Below are 15,314 nucleotides of genomic sequence, written 5' to 3' on the forward strand. Positions count from 1 at the left end.
AGTATTTTCTTTTAGTTGCTAGGGTATTAGAGTGGCTAGAATGAAATAACTGAAATGGTGGAACTGTAACCCCTAACATTCTTTAAACTTTGCTGTATAACTTCTTGTTAAATTATACTTTGAAAGTTATCACCTCTCTGCATATAATGTCATATTTCACAATAAGGAAATAACTGAAACTGTGGAACTGTAATCCATATATTCTTTGAAATTTGCTATATACCTATTTGTTAAATCATACTTTGAAAGTTATCATCTCTCTGCATATATGTTATATTTCACAATAAGGAAATAACTGAAATTGTAGAACTGTAACCCATAATGTTCTTTGAAATTTGCTCTCTACTTGTTAAATTGTACTTTGAAAGTTATCACCACTCTGCATATATGTTATATTTTCCAATAAAAAATATTAAAAAATCATAATTATAGATGGAAATCAATGTTGTGTTTGGTGGAAGAATTAATAAAAATCTTTGATTTGGACTGTTTATGGTGTACATTAAATGTTCTTAAATGAAACCTCTTGCCCCAATTACAAAAATAGCAGAACAAAATAGTAGAACCACAAAATATAATGGTTTGTGTGTGTTTTATAACAATCATTTCTTTCCAGTGTTTAACCTTAAGGTACTAATCCAGTGATAATATGCTTAATTATGATCTTAATAAGCAATTAAAACATCACTTTCAGGCCCAAGTCAGTATCAGAGCCCATTGAGACTTTTAAATAATCTACCTCTTTACTAAGTTGATATGTATAAGTTGATGGACAAATGTTCTCTATTCACCTATACTACCTCTTTCTACTCCAAGGACTTTTATTGAATTAGATACCCCTAGTCATAGTTGTTCCCAATCTTGATTGGAAGTATTTTGATTCACACATACCCAGAGTGCAAACTTCTATGTTAGAAGGATAGAAAAGAGAATGATTTATGGAATAAATCTTCAGCATGATTTTAAATTTTTGTTTTTCTAGTTTATTTCATGAAGAAGTCAGGTTTTTGCTCCCATTTGGACCACCTTGCCTCTGAAAACTTAATTATATCCAGAAAAGCCACTGAATACTTATGCTCACTTTGAAGAATGTGTCTGTTTTATATGCACATATAATCCAAATGTTAAATATTACCTATTGGCTTAGACAGGAAAAAATAGTTTAAAAAGCTGGAAAGGGGGAATTATGTTGAAGTCCTTAAACAATATGCTGTTGTTTATATAAATAATATTTTATCAGTGTTTCATTTATAGGAGAATACAGGTAGTTTCTGTGTACTTTAACTGTAATTTCAAATTCATTTGGATATATATCAGAAAAGTTGCCTTCAAAATAAACAGGGGAATATAAAAATACAATTGAGGTATAAAATAAATTATATATATAAACTGTTTCTTTAGCCTCTTTCCCCCACCTTTATGCAGTTTTTGTCAAAAATTACATATTTATACATTATGAGCCCCAAACCACTGATATATCATTACATTTTATGCATTTGCCTTTCCCTGTAGGAAGTAAAAAGTGGAGCTGTAAAACAAAAATGCAATAATACTGGCATTTATATTTACCCTATGTTGTTACCCTCACCAGAGATCTTTATTTCTTCATGTGACTTTGGTCTATTGTCTATTGACCATTTCTTTCAACCCTCAGAACTCTCTTTAGCATTTCTTGCAGGGCTGACCTACTGGTGACAAATTCCCTCAGCTTTTGTTTAGCTAGGAATGTCTTCATCTCTCCATATTTAAAAAACATTTTTGCCAGATATAGAATTCTTGATTGACAATTTTTTGCTTTCAGCTCTTTAAATATGTCATCCCACTGCCTTCTTGCCCTCATGATTTCCTATGAGAAATCAGCACTTAATTTTATTGCATCTCCTTTGTAAATGACACATTGCTTCTCTCTTGAGGCTTTCAGAATTCTCTCTCTATCCTCATAATTCAACAGTTTGACTACAACATGCTGAGGTGTGGGTCTCTTTGGGTTTATACTGTTTGGGATTCATGAAGCATACTGAATGTGTATATTCATGTCTTTCATTAAATTTGGGAGATATTCAGTCATCCTTTCTTTGAAGATTCTACCTCTTTATCTCTTTCTTCTCCACCTGGAATTCCCACAATGAGTATATTGGTACACTCAAGCTTTGTTCCTTTTTCTTCACTTTCTCTTCCTTCTGCAATTCAGACTCAATGATTTCAATTGTCATAATTTCAAGTTATCTGTTTCTTTCTTCTGCAAGTTTCAATCTACTGTTGAAACCCCCCTACGGAATTTTTAATTTTGTTTACTGTGGCCTTCAGCTCTGCTCGGTTCATTATCATAATTTCAAATTCTCTATTGATATGCTCTTTGTGTTCACCTATCATTTCCCTGATTTCCTTTAGCACTTTGTCCATGTTTTCCTTAATCTCTTTGAGTACATTTAGGGCTATTTTTTTCTAAGGAATATTTGTCTTGTATGTTCCTGGTCTTGTCCTTCTCATTAATAGTATCTAATGTTTTAACTTTCTCCTTTGCCTGGAACATCATTTCTTGTCTCATTGTATGACTAGTAATTTTTTTGAAACCTGGAGATTTGGATATTTTAATGTGTTACTGCTGAAATTTAGACTCTGAAACATGTGTTTCTCAAGCTTGTATCCAGCTAGCGTTATGGCAGATCTTTCCTTGAATGCCAGGAGCCAACAACAATAACAACAATTTTGTTTTTTAAAAAAGGAAACACCTTCCCAAGTCTTTGAAGATTGACCTGTGCAAGTTTTCTACTGCAGAACTTATCCTTATAACGAGTTTAGAGAATAGCTTCAAGCCAAAGCATAGAGACCTCACTGACCCTTTCTGTGCATATGTCTTGTCTTGGGCATGTGTGTGTGGCCCTAGTAATTCCCCTGTTTGTAGAAAGGAGCCTTTTGAGGGCTCATTCTTTGGTCCTTCTTTCTTCTAATCTCATACCACTGGTGATCACATTTCATAATATAGACAACATTTTGAGGTTTACTCCTGAATTTATATCTCCAGCCTGGATCTCTCCTCTGAACAACAGGGTGGTTGATTCAAATCATCACTTAGATATTTAATAGGTATGTTAAATATACTGTGTCTAAAAACAAGCTTCCAATATACACCCCCAAAACTTGCTCTTCCCAAAACTCTGCTCCCTAAAATTCTACTCCATCTCAAGAAATGGCAACTCCTGAAAGTTGCTACATAGACCTTAGGCTTCTTCTTACTCTCATATTAAGCATCCAATCCATAAGCAAATCCTGCTTCAAGTGATGTCAAGAATACAGCCAAACAATCCCACCTCCACTACTATTATCATAATCTCTCTCTTAAGTCACTGCAATAGCTGGTCTCCCTTCTTCATCACTTTCTACAGACCACATACACTCCATTCTCCTTAAAAGAAGTCCTTCTTTAGGGTCATTAAACCTCTGCACAAAATTCCCAGGGATCTTCCAACTCCAAATTCCAAAGTCTGCATAATGTTTTTCTTACAAGCACTTATATAATTGAGCACCTTGTTCCTCTCTGATCTCATCTTGTACTCTTCTTTTGCCCACCTATTTCAGCCACATGGGCCTCCTTGCTGTTCCTGGAGCACAGCAAGGATACTCCAAACTCAGGGCTTTTTCCTTTGCTTCTCCCTTTACCTGAAATGATATCCCAGATATCCTCCATGGCTTGCTTCATCATCTTAGATCTTTGCACAAATATGACATTATCGGTAAGATCTTCCTTAATGACAATTTTTAAAACATTGTCAAACCTTCTCTATCCCCTTTCTCCATGCTATTTTTCTAGTAGCATTTATTATCCAATATACATTTAAGATTTTTTTTTCTTTTTTACTGTCTGTTTTCCCAAATAAAACAAAAGTTTCTTAAACACATAAATTTGTGTTACTTTGTGATGGTTAGTCTTACATGTCTTCTTGGCTAGGCCAGAGTACCCAGCCATTTAATCAAACACTAATAAATGTGTTGCTGTGAAGCTATTTTGTAGATGTAATTTGCATCCTCAATCAGTTGATGTTAAGTATAGATGATTACCCTCAAAATATGGGTGGATCTTATCTAATTAGTGGGACTTAAAAAGCAAGACCTACCTCAAGACTACAGCATCTACTCTTGTCTGAGTTTCCATCCTGCTGGCCTGTCCTACAAATTTCTGACTTGCCAACTCCCACAATTACATGAGCCAATTCCTTAAAATAAATCCTGTATGTATTTACACATGCACAAACACACACACACATATATATATGATGTGTGTGCACATGCATACACACTACTGTTTCTGTTTCTCTAGAGAACTGACTGATACTATCATTTTTATTTACCACTCTATCCTCAGTTCCTCCAACAAAGCCAACTCAATAACTATTATTTGCTGTATAAATGATATGTGAATGGCACATATAAACATTTGATGACAATTTTGTTTAGGATATTCCATCCACATCTACGGTGGTCTCTTCAGCTATATATCTTTTTAAGTTTCTAACACAGTATCTAAAGTACAGTGATCATGTCTATCTGTGGTACTTCAACTTCAATAGTCAGCAAACATTTTTATGCTTCTACTACAGGAAATCACTGTGTAACATATTTGGGATATAAAAATATAATTAAGACACATACTTAGTTTCAAGGAGCTTATAGACCCAGGAACAAGATTAGGGAACATATCATTATCAATATCTCTTAATAGGAACCAAGCATAAATAGTGCAGATAATATCATACTCACATGTAAGCCTTCAGATGGACATTATATGGGTGTTTACAGAAAGACATGCCTAGAATGTAGGCATTATTGAAAGCTGTGATGACAACTTAAAAGACCGTGAGATCCAATATGCAAAAAAAAAAAAAAAAATGCATGAAGTAAAAAATAGTTAATATTAAACTGTTTGATGTGCAATTAAGCAAAATAACTCCCAAGTTATACTGCTTTTAAAAGCACATTGCAGACCAAATAAAAAATAAGACAAAAAACACATCCAGGAACAATATATAGCATGACCCAAGGACAACCAATTTGTGGTTTCTGATCTAAAGGAGCTATAGTACACTTATACTTTTCATCTTTGTTGTTAACCATCATCTGTATTGAAGAGGTAATAGTTATCTAATAGTCTATATATAATCCAGAAAAAAAAAAAATGTGCAAACACTACCAATATAATTTTATCTAGTTGTAGCTTTGAGAAGACAGATCTCTGATTCTAGACAAACAAGTCTAACTTTTAAAGAGGAAATACTCCTATTGTGTAGTAGAATAATTTATCTAGTTGCCTTATCTTGAGATAAACAAAGAAGAAGAAGGAGGGAAGAGGTGGAGAAGAAGGAAAGAAACTTCAATAAACATCCATTCCTTTTGTTCTCAACCTTTAGTCTCCACAAATAACAACAGACTTCTGGTTTTCAAGTATTAATAATAATGTACCTTTGAAATTGTTTCTATTCAACAAATATATTTGGGCACTTGCTATGTACAAGGCACTGTACTCAGCTCTGGTTCATCTGATGAATGTAGTCCTCACAGTCACATAGCTGTATGGGAATAGATAGTATCCTCAGGAAGACAGGCACAATCCTGAATACTAACGGAAGACCTGCATTTTTAAGCCAAGTATTTCTTTTCCTATGAAAATGAATTGGCACTTGATTTATCAAATATCACCTGTTTTAAAACAATTTAGTGTAAACCCATTACATGTAGTCAGAATTAATTCTGGATAAACAGATTTTGTATTTTATTTTATTTACAGGCCAATGGCTCAACAAATCTGTTGAGAGAATCTTGTCTGTGATACTCACATCCAAGCACTGTCCCCATTTGAAGTGTTGCCCACAGCAGCTTTAGGTTCCCCTTGTTCTATTTTCTTCTCAAATGCAGCACATGACATAAAAAAATGACTATGAGCACTTGTAGAAAGGAGTTGTTAATTTGGGTTGACTGTGAAGTCTGGAGAAGATTCACTTAAAAGCTAGCATGTGAAATGTGTGGACAGGAACTGGCATTTGATATGTAGGGAGGGCACCATTGTAAAAACAGTATGAAAAAATGTGCTGCCAGACAGGGGCATGGTACTGTTAAGGGAATGAAGTAGCCGAGCACAGACTATGTGTGGAAGCTATGATTGAATGAGAGGATTGAGTCTATGATTGGATGAGAGGATTGTTAAACTGAATAAACACTTTTGATAGTGAGTGGTAATAGAGAGAATAAATTGTTTGAGCAAGAGATTAAACACAGGATGGCCAATTAAGACAGCAGACTAATAAAAGAACACTTTTATGGAAGAAGAGAAACAGTTTGCCAAATGACAAACTCAGTGACCAATGAATGGCCAATTCAACAAATTGCTTTATCCCCCAAAAATGGATTTTCTTGATTAGTTATAAAATTTACAGTAATTTTCATTGCACTGGAAGGTTTCAACAAACTTTGCAAACTCTTTTCCTCAAAAGATTTGGTTTTTCCCTTCATTTTCCTAGCACAGATTTTTAGATAGATTAATTAAATGAATTTTTCATGTGTTTCATGTTTCAGGAACTCAATATATCATGCTATTAAGTGGCATATGATAGATTTTTTTTCTCTAAGTGAAATTTAATAACTATTTTCATTTTCTTTATTTTTGCAGTCTTAGACTGCAAACAAAAGCTATATGAGCAATATGTGCATGTTAATTTTCTCATGTCCCTATCAGCTTTCTCAATGATTGAAGTTCTTTAACCCTGGGAATTATATTCCAAATTAGACACATAGTTCATATAGGTTATCAATTCACAAAATAGAGAAGGCATTAAATTGCACTTAAGAAAAAGTTACACATTTTCATATAAAATGTTGAACATTCAATAAATGCTCAGTTTCTGGATTATGAAACATGCTTAGAACTGACTCACTGAACTGAACAAACACAGATTAAAGAGAAGTTGAAACATTCAGACACTGGACTGAAAATTTGTTGGAAGTGTAGCAACTCACTAATTGTTTAATTTCTTATTGTTTGAGATGTATGTAATGTCTGAAATTTTAAACACTAGCATTTCTTGTTCCTAAAAATAATAAACCTAAATAATTAAGACTATATAACAATTTTATGCAAAAAATAGCAAAAATAAAATGCAAATTTCAAGAGAAATTTTGAAACTGCTGTTACAATGCTTAACGGCTGTTGAAGCAGCCCATGAAACAAAAAGGAATATTAAATTTTAAAGTCAATTTAAAAAACTAATTTTGGTAAATCATAAGTTATTAACCAGAGAATTGATCGTTATGTAATATCTTAACTTTACAATATTTTTAAATAGTTCAAGGAAATTTAATGGGCTTTTGAATTACATGTGAAAGCAACTAAAATATGTACTAGAAAGTCTACTACCAGCACCTGGCATAGTGGTTTTAGACAGTGTTAGGAAGAAGAATTTTTATTCCTAGGTGACTGAAAGGCCAAAGTTAATTTTTATCTAGAGTTGAAACACAGGAAGAAATGTATACATTTTTCAGGGAAGATAATAAGGAGTTAAGGGCATATGGAATGTGACATGTTGGAAGCATATAGTGAGCTGCCCATAAAGCAATGAAAATTTGGAGTCCATGAGCTCTGTATAAAATCGTTAGAATAATTGGGAATAGGAGGAGGAAACTACCAACATTTATTAAGCACATACAATGTACCATGTACTTAGGCAAGCATTTTAAATATATGTTATTATTTAATCTTAATGATAACCTTATGAAATAATTATTGCTATTCCCAAGTTATCGATGAATAAACTTGGGCTAAGGAAAAGTCCAAATAACTTGTTACTGTCATAAAGGTAATTTTGATAACTTATATTGTTACTGATTCTATGCTCTCATCCCAGTAGGAAAATTACACATCCCCTTCCCTTGCCATATGATTCAGAGTGCCTCCCTGAGGAGGGAGTAAAATCCTCAGATCACTAATACATTTGTATCCACATAGCTTACTCTGGACAAGTTAGGTATGCTATAGCTAATAAGAAGCTTCAAGAACTATCACATAATTCCTAAAAACTCTAAAGAATATCTGGGCTTTAAGACTCTAAAGATGTTTTATTTAGTAAATTTATTTTTTTCAGAAACTTAAGGCCTCCAGATTGTTCCTATAACAAATAAGCCTTGAAACCCAGAGGTAGCAATTTCTCCAAGAACATCAGTGAGTTTCATTCTTCTACCCCAGAAGGTCAACACCCATTTCCAGCATGAAAAAGCTAAAATAGTCATTTCTCAGATATCCCTGAAGATTGAAAGAATGATTAAATGAGAGGGAGGAGGCATAACAGAGAAATTAGGATTTAAAAAATGATTGTAACTACCTACTCATTATACAGATATTTCTTTTTAGTTTTAGCATATCAGAATAACCAGAAGGAAACACCTGAAATTGTTGAACTGTAATCCAGTAGCCTCGGTCTTTGATAATGATTGTATAACTATATAGCTTTCATCCTGTGACTGTGTGATTGTAAAAACCTTGTGACTGATACTCCATTTATTCAGAGAATGGGTAGATGAGTAATAAAATAAAGACATGCATGAAAAAAATAGGTCAAGAATATGGAGGAAAAACTACTCCTATATATACTATGGACAATAATTATAGTAATACTTTAATAATCTTTCATCAACTGTGACAAATGTAACTAGTTTAAAAATAGTAAAATTACAAAAAAGAGTGTTATCACTTGTAGCAATTTTTCCACACCAATGCAAGTGTTGGTGGTGGGGTGTATATGGGAATCCTGTATTTTATGCATGATTGTCCTGTACACACACAAATTCTCTAATAAATTTTTTTAATACACCTATCACATAGATTTGACAATATCTTTTTCCCTTTGTCAGGAGATAGGGCTTGCTCCTTCAGCCTAGATTCAAAATGAAGAAGAAATGTGAAACAGAACTTGCCAAGCTGATACATAATTTAAACAAGGAAATAAAACCTTTGTATCATAACCCACTGACTTTGGGGACTGTTTGTTATACAACATAATCTAGTGGGAAAAAATGACTAATACAAAAGTAATTAGAGGAACTTAGATTCAAACTAAGTCTATCCAGTTTTAAAGTTCTGAGCACTGTACCAGATAACTCCCTCAAGATGTGATATATTAAGCCATGAGTGGATGACACAATTCAGAATTGAGTGTAAATGCCAAAGGGAAAAACTTGGGAAATCCCCCAAATAAGGAATACAAAAATTATGAGGTGACTAAAAAAGAAAAAGAAGAAGCAGTATAGTCATTATAGAAATGAATTTCAAGAAGGAGGGAATAATGTACAGTATTGACATTGAAGAAAAATCGGAAAGAATGAGAACTAAGAAAAGTTTAAGAAGAGTTTTCTGGTTTAGAAATTAGATTATTCATCATCTTTGTCAAATCTTATTTGGGTCATATGAGGACAGATTAAAACCGCAAGATAAGGTAGGGGTTCTTAATCTGGGTACAAGAACACGTTAGTATGAGTTCCATGGATTATGTGAATCCAAATCACCAAGTGTATTAGTTTTCTATTGCTACCATAACAATACAATAAATTTAACAGCTTAAACCAACACAAATTTATTACCTCGCAGTTTATGTGGGTACAAATCTGACACAGGTTTCACTGGACTGTCAGCAGGGCTACTTGGTTTACTGGAGGCTGTCTGGAAGAATCTACTTCCAAGTTCACTTAGGCTATTGTCTAGTTCAGTTCCTTGTGGGGGACTAAGGTCTCTGTTCCTTGCTGACTTTCAGCAGCAGCAGCAGCCTTAGCTCCCGCAGACCTTCTCCAGTTCTCCCACAAGACTCCCTACATCTCAGAACCAGCAATGGTTGTGGAAGCCTTCTCATAGTTGACATATCTCTGACTTTCCCTTTTTCACACCTTAACTGCTTTGTTCCTCCCACATCTCTCTTACTGGCTCTTCAACTTTCCTGTTCTACTTTTAAGGGATCAAGTGACTCCATTGGGTTCACTCTGATAATCTAAGATGATATCCTGATTTATAGTCAACTGATTAGTAACCTTACTTCCAACAGGGAAGTCTCTTCACAGCTCTACCTAGATTTGTGTTTGAATAAAGAAGGTACAGGAATGAGGAAAACCAAAAGATCTTTAGTATTCTGTATACCATACTAAGGAAACTTATTAAAAATGTAAATTCCTAAGATGTTCCTCTGAAGTTCTGTGAAAAAATTCTGGATGCGACACTGGTCTACATTTTAACAAGCCTTTTAGGTCATTCAGACTGGAGTGTCCATAATCAGCTTCATTATATCTAAAACCCTGAAATTTTATGAAATATTGTCAGCATGTACATTTTTCTTTGGTTGATTCCCCTAGATTTTAAGAGACTAGAAGGATTTTGTAACAAAGGATATTTAAAAACAATTACTTTCAGCAATGAGTGAATATGAAAAGGATGCAAGACAGTAGCCCGTGCTTGAAAAAAAAAAAATTACAAAAGGAAAAGGGTGGGATTCTAGTTTGGAAAAGAAGCACAATTGAGGGAATATTTTTAGGATAGATGAGAACTGAGCATGTGGGAAAAAAAGAATTTGTGGATGGGAGCATTCAAAAGCAGGATGGGGACAACTGAAGGAACAAATTACCTGCATCAATGGGATAAAGAGGTTAGTTGGAAGCTTTAACCTTGTAATAGAATACAGATATTTCTTTCTCTAAGAGGAAAGAGAAATAATAAATAAGATGTAGAGAAACACTAAAATGAAATGTCTTCTCTCTTAGTTTGCCAGAGTTGCTATTATAAATATTGCAAGCTGGTTTTGGCTTAAACAACAAGAATTTACTATCCATGGTTTCAGGGGCCAAAAACCCAAATAAGGTGTCGGCAAGACCATGCTTACCCCTGGAACCAGTAGCATTCTGGTGCTGACAGTAATCCTTGGAGTTCCTTGATTTATATCTCTGGTACCATCACATAACAATGTTCTCTCCATTCTCACTTTTTCCTTCTGTGTTCTCTTTATAAAGCCTCCAGTAATCCAGATTAAAACATGCCATCATTCAGTTGGGTCAAACCTTAACTAAAAATAACATTTTCAAAAGGTCCTATCTACAGTGGATTCAAAACCATGGGGACACAGATTAAGACAAAGAACATGTATTTATTGGGGTACATAGTTTAACCTACCACAACTTCTGTTCCAGTTTGCTAAAGCTTCCAGAATGCAAAATACCAGAGATGGGTTGGCTTTTATAAATGGAGTTTATTAGTTCACAAATTTACAATTCTATGGCCATGAAATTGTCCAAATTAAGGTATCCAGAGAAAGATACCTTGACTTTGAAGAAAAGCCAATGGCATCTGGGGTTCCTCTGTCACATGGGAAGGCACATGTTGATGTCTGCTGGCCCTTCTCTCCAAAATGTCTCTGGGCTTCTGGGTGTTCTTTCTTGTTCTTCCTGGGGCATTTCTCTCTAAGTTTCTGGGGGTCCTCTTTCAGCTTCTCTGGGGTAAACTCTGAATTTCATCTCTTAGCTTCTCCCCTGGTTCTGGTTTCAATGGCTGTCTCCAAAATGTCTCTGGACATTTTCTCTCTAATTGTTCTCTCTGAGCTTTCTTCTAAATGTCTCTGCCTTTTATCCTCTCATCAAGGATGCCAGTAAATTAATTAAGACCCACCACGAATGGGAAGGGTCACATCTCCATGGAAATAATCTAATCAAAAGGACCCAACCATAGTGTGGTGGGTCATCTCTCCATGGAAACAACCCAATCAAAAGATCTCACCCACAATATGTCTGCACCCATGAGAGTGTATCAAATAAACATTGCCCTCCTGGGGTATACGACAGTCTCAAACTGGCACAACTTCCATCACCTCAATTAAGTAGGAATATAACATTGACTCACTTAGGATTATAGGGCTTGAGTGCTGAGGGAAAAAAAAGAAAAGATACATGAAAATAAAGTAAGGATTAGATAAGATACAAAGTAAAATAAATGGGTCCTCAATGCTGTCTGATATGAATATGAATCAAATAGAAATTACTTTCATTAATAATATCAAATTTATTTTTTATTTTATCATTTATCTCCTATGGCCACAAGAGTTCAAGTGGCTACAGTATTCAAAAATCAAGTATATTGATATCTTTGCTGAATTGGAAACTTAGATTATATTTAATAGGATACCAGCTATGCTGAGATGAAGGAGACCTACATTTAAATCCCAAATTTATTATTAATTTTGTTAAGTAACTTCAGGCAAGTTGTTTAATCTCATTCTGCCTCAGCTGTCTCATTGGCCAGTTGGGGGTAATACTATGTGTCCCATGTAACCTTCAGGAAAACTTTGTGAAGAAAATAAAATAGGAGAATTATAAAGTATTTTTTGAAGTTGAAAGATAAACTGCATCTTAAAAATGTATTGTTTTGATGGTTCTATACTAATAGTAGGAGACTTTAATAGCCCACTTTCAGTAATGTATTGAACATCTAGTCAGAAGGTCAAAAAGGAAATACAAGAACTGAACAATACTCTAGACCGATTAGACCTAACACAGATATATACAAAACACTTCACCTAATGACAGTATACACATTCTTCTCAAGTGCACATGGATGATTCTGCACAATAGACCATATCTTAGATCACAAAACAGTTCTCAATAAATTAGGAAATACTCAAATCATACAACGTATCTTCTCCAACCACAATGGAATGAAGCTAGAAATCAATAACAGAGGGAGAAATGGAAAATTCACAAATATGTGGAAATTAAGCAACATATTCTTAAACAACAATGGTAAAGAGGAATTCTCAAGGGAAATTATGAAATATCTTGATGTGAATGAAAATGAAAATGCAATTTGCCAAAACTTATGGGTTGCATCAAGTGCTGGGCTGTGAATGAAATTTATAGCTCTAAATGATTACATTTAAAAAGAAGAAAGATTTCAAATCAGAGACTGAACCTCAAAACTGGAAGAACTAGAAAAACAAGACAAACTAAACTGAAAGTGAGCAGAAGGGAGGAAATTACAAATATTAGAGCAGAGATAAATCCAATAGAGAAAAAAAAGATAGAGAAAAATTGTTTTAAAACCAAAAGATTGAGCTTTGAAAATATCAATAAAATTGACAAACCTTCAGCTTGAATGACAAAGAAAAAAAGAGAGGATACAAATAACTAAAGTCAGAAATTAAAATGGGTACATTACTACCAATCCCACTGAATTATAAAGGACTATCAGAGGATACTATGAACTTTATGCTGACAAATTAGAAATCCTAGATGAAATCAATAAACTACCTACATTGACTCAAGAAGAAATAGAAAATCTTCACAAACCAATAACTAGTAAAGAGATTGAAACAGTAATCAAACACCTCCCAACAAATAAAGCCCAGAACCAAATAGCTTCACAGGGGATTTTACCAAACATTCCAAGAAGACTTAACACCCATGCTCCTAAAAATTTTCCAAAAAAATTGAAGAGGAGGGAACAATCTCTAATTCTTTCTAAGAGGCAACATTGCTCTCATACCAAAGTCATACAAAAATACCACACAAAAAAAAAGAAAATTAAAGACCAACATCTCTTATGAATATAGATGCAAAAATCCTCAACAAAATACTATCAAATCAAATCCAATGGTACTTTCAAAGAACTATACAGTATTATAAAGTGGAATTCACCCTGGGATGCAAGGTGGTTCAACATAAGAAAATAAATTATTATAATACACATTAAAAGAAGAAAGGAAAATAAAATTTGAGCATCTCAATTTATGTGGAAACTCATGTGAAAAATCCAGCAATGCTTCTTGATATAAAACACTTAGAAAACTAGGAATAGAAGGAAATGTCCTCAACATTATAAAGGTCATCTATGATAAACCCACACCTAACATCCTAATTAATGGTGAAAGACTTAAAGCTTCTCTCTAAGATAAGAAAAAGACAAGGATGCTCATTGCCACCACTGTTAGTCAACATTGTACTAGAAGTTCTTCCCAGAGCAATTAGGCAAGAAAAATAAATAAAAGGCATCAGAATTGGAAAGGAAGAAGTAAAACTCTCTCTATTTGCAGATAACCTGAACTCATATACAGAAAATACTGAAAAAATATCTAACAAAGCTCCTAGGGAAAAAAAAAAATTAGTTTTGGAAAGTGGCAGGGTACAAGACCAACACAAAAATCAGTAGTGTTTCTATACAAGAGTAATGAACAATCAGAAGCAGAAATAAAGAAAAAACTCCATTTAAAATAACAACCAAAGGAATAAAATATCCAGGAATAAATCTACCTAAAGATGTAAAGAACTTCTACACAGAAAATGACAAAACACTGCTAAAGGAAATCAAAGACCTAAATAAATGGAAGAACATTCCATGTTCATGGATTGGGAGACTAAATATCATTAAGATGTCAATTCTACCCAAAACAATTTACAGATGCAATGCAACCCAATCAAAATTTCAACAATCTTCCTTGCAGAAATGTAAAAGCCAATCATCAAATATGTATGGAAGGGTAAAAGGCCCCAAATAGCCAATGTCATCCTGAAAAAGAAAAATAAAGTTGGAGGACTCACACTTCCCAGTTTTAAAACTTATTATAAAGCCACAGTAATCAAAACAGCATGGTATTGGTAGAGGGACAGACATATAGAAAAATGGAATCAAATTTAGAGTTCAGAAATCAATTCACATTTACAGTCAACTGATTTTTGATAAAGGGGAACAAACCATACAATTGGAAAATAATCTCTTCAACAAACAGTTAGGGAGAACTGGATATCCATATGCAAAAGAAGGAAGGAGGACCTCTACCTGACACCTTACACAAAAAATCAACTCAAAATGAATCAAGGACCTAAATAACAAGAGCTAAAACTATAAAACTCCTAGAAGAAAACATAGGGAAGCATTTTCAGGACCTTGTGTTGGGCACTGTTTTCTTGGACTTCACACCCAATGCATAAGCAACAAACAAAAAAAAATAGATGAATATGACTTCATTAAAAATTTTGTGCCACATAGGATTTTATCATGAAAGTAAAATCACAATCTAAACACTCAGAGAAAATATTTGAAAACCACATACTTGATAAAGTTTTAATATCCAGAATATATAAATAAATCCTTCAGCTTAACAGCAAAAAGAAAAACAACCCAATTTAAAAATGGGCAAAAGACTTGAATAGATATCTGTTACAGTTTGCTAATGCAGCTGTTATGCAAAATACCAGAAATTGATTGGCTTTTATAAAGGGAGTTTATTTGGTTACAAAGTTACAGTCTT

Source organism: Choloepus didactylus, chromosome 4 (genome assembly GCF_015220235.1).
Source record: "Choloepus didactylus isolate mChoDid1 chromosome 4, mChoDid1.pri, whole genome shotgun sequence".
NCBI classification, from domain to species: Eukaryota; Metazoa; Chordata; class Mammalia; order Pilosa; family Megalonychidae; genus Choloepus; species Choloepus didactylus.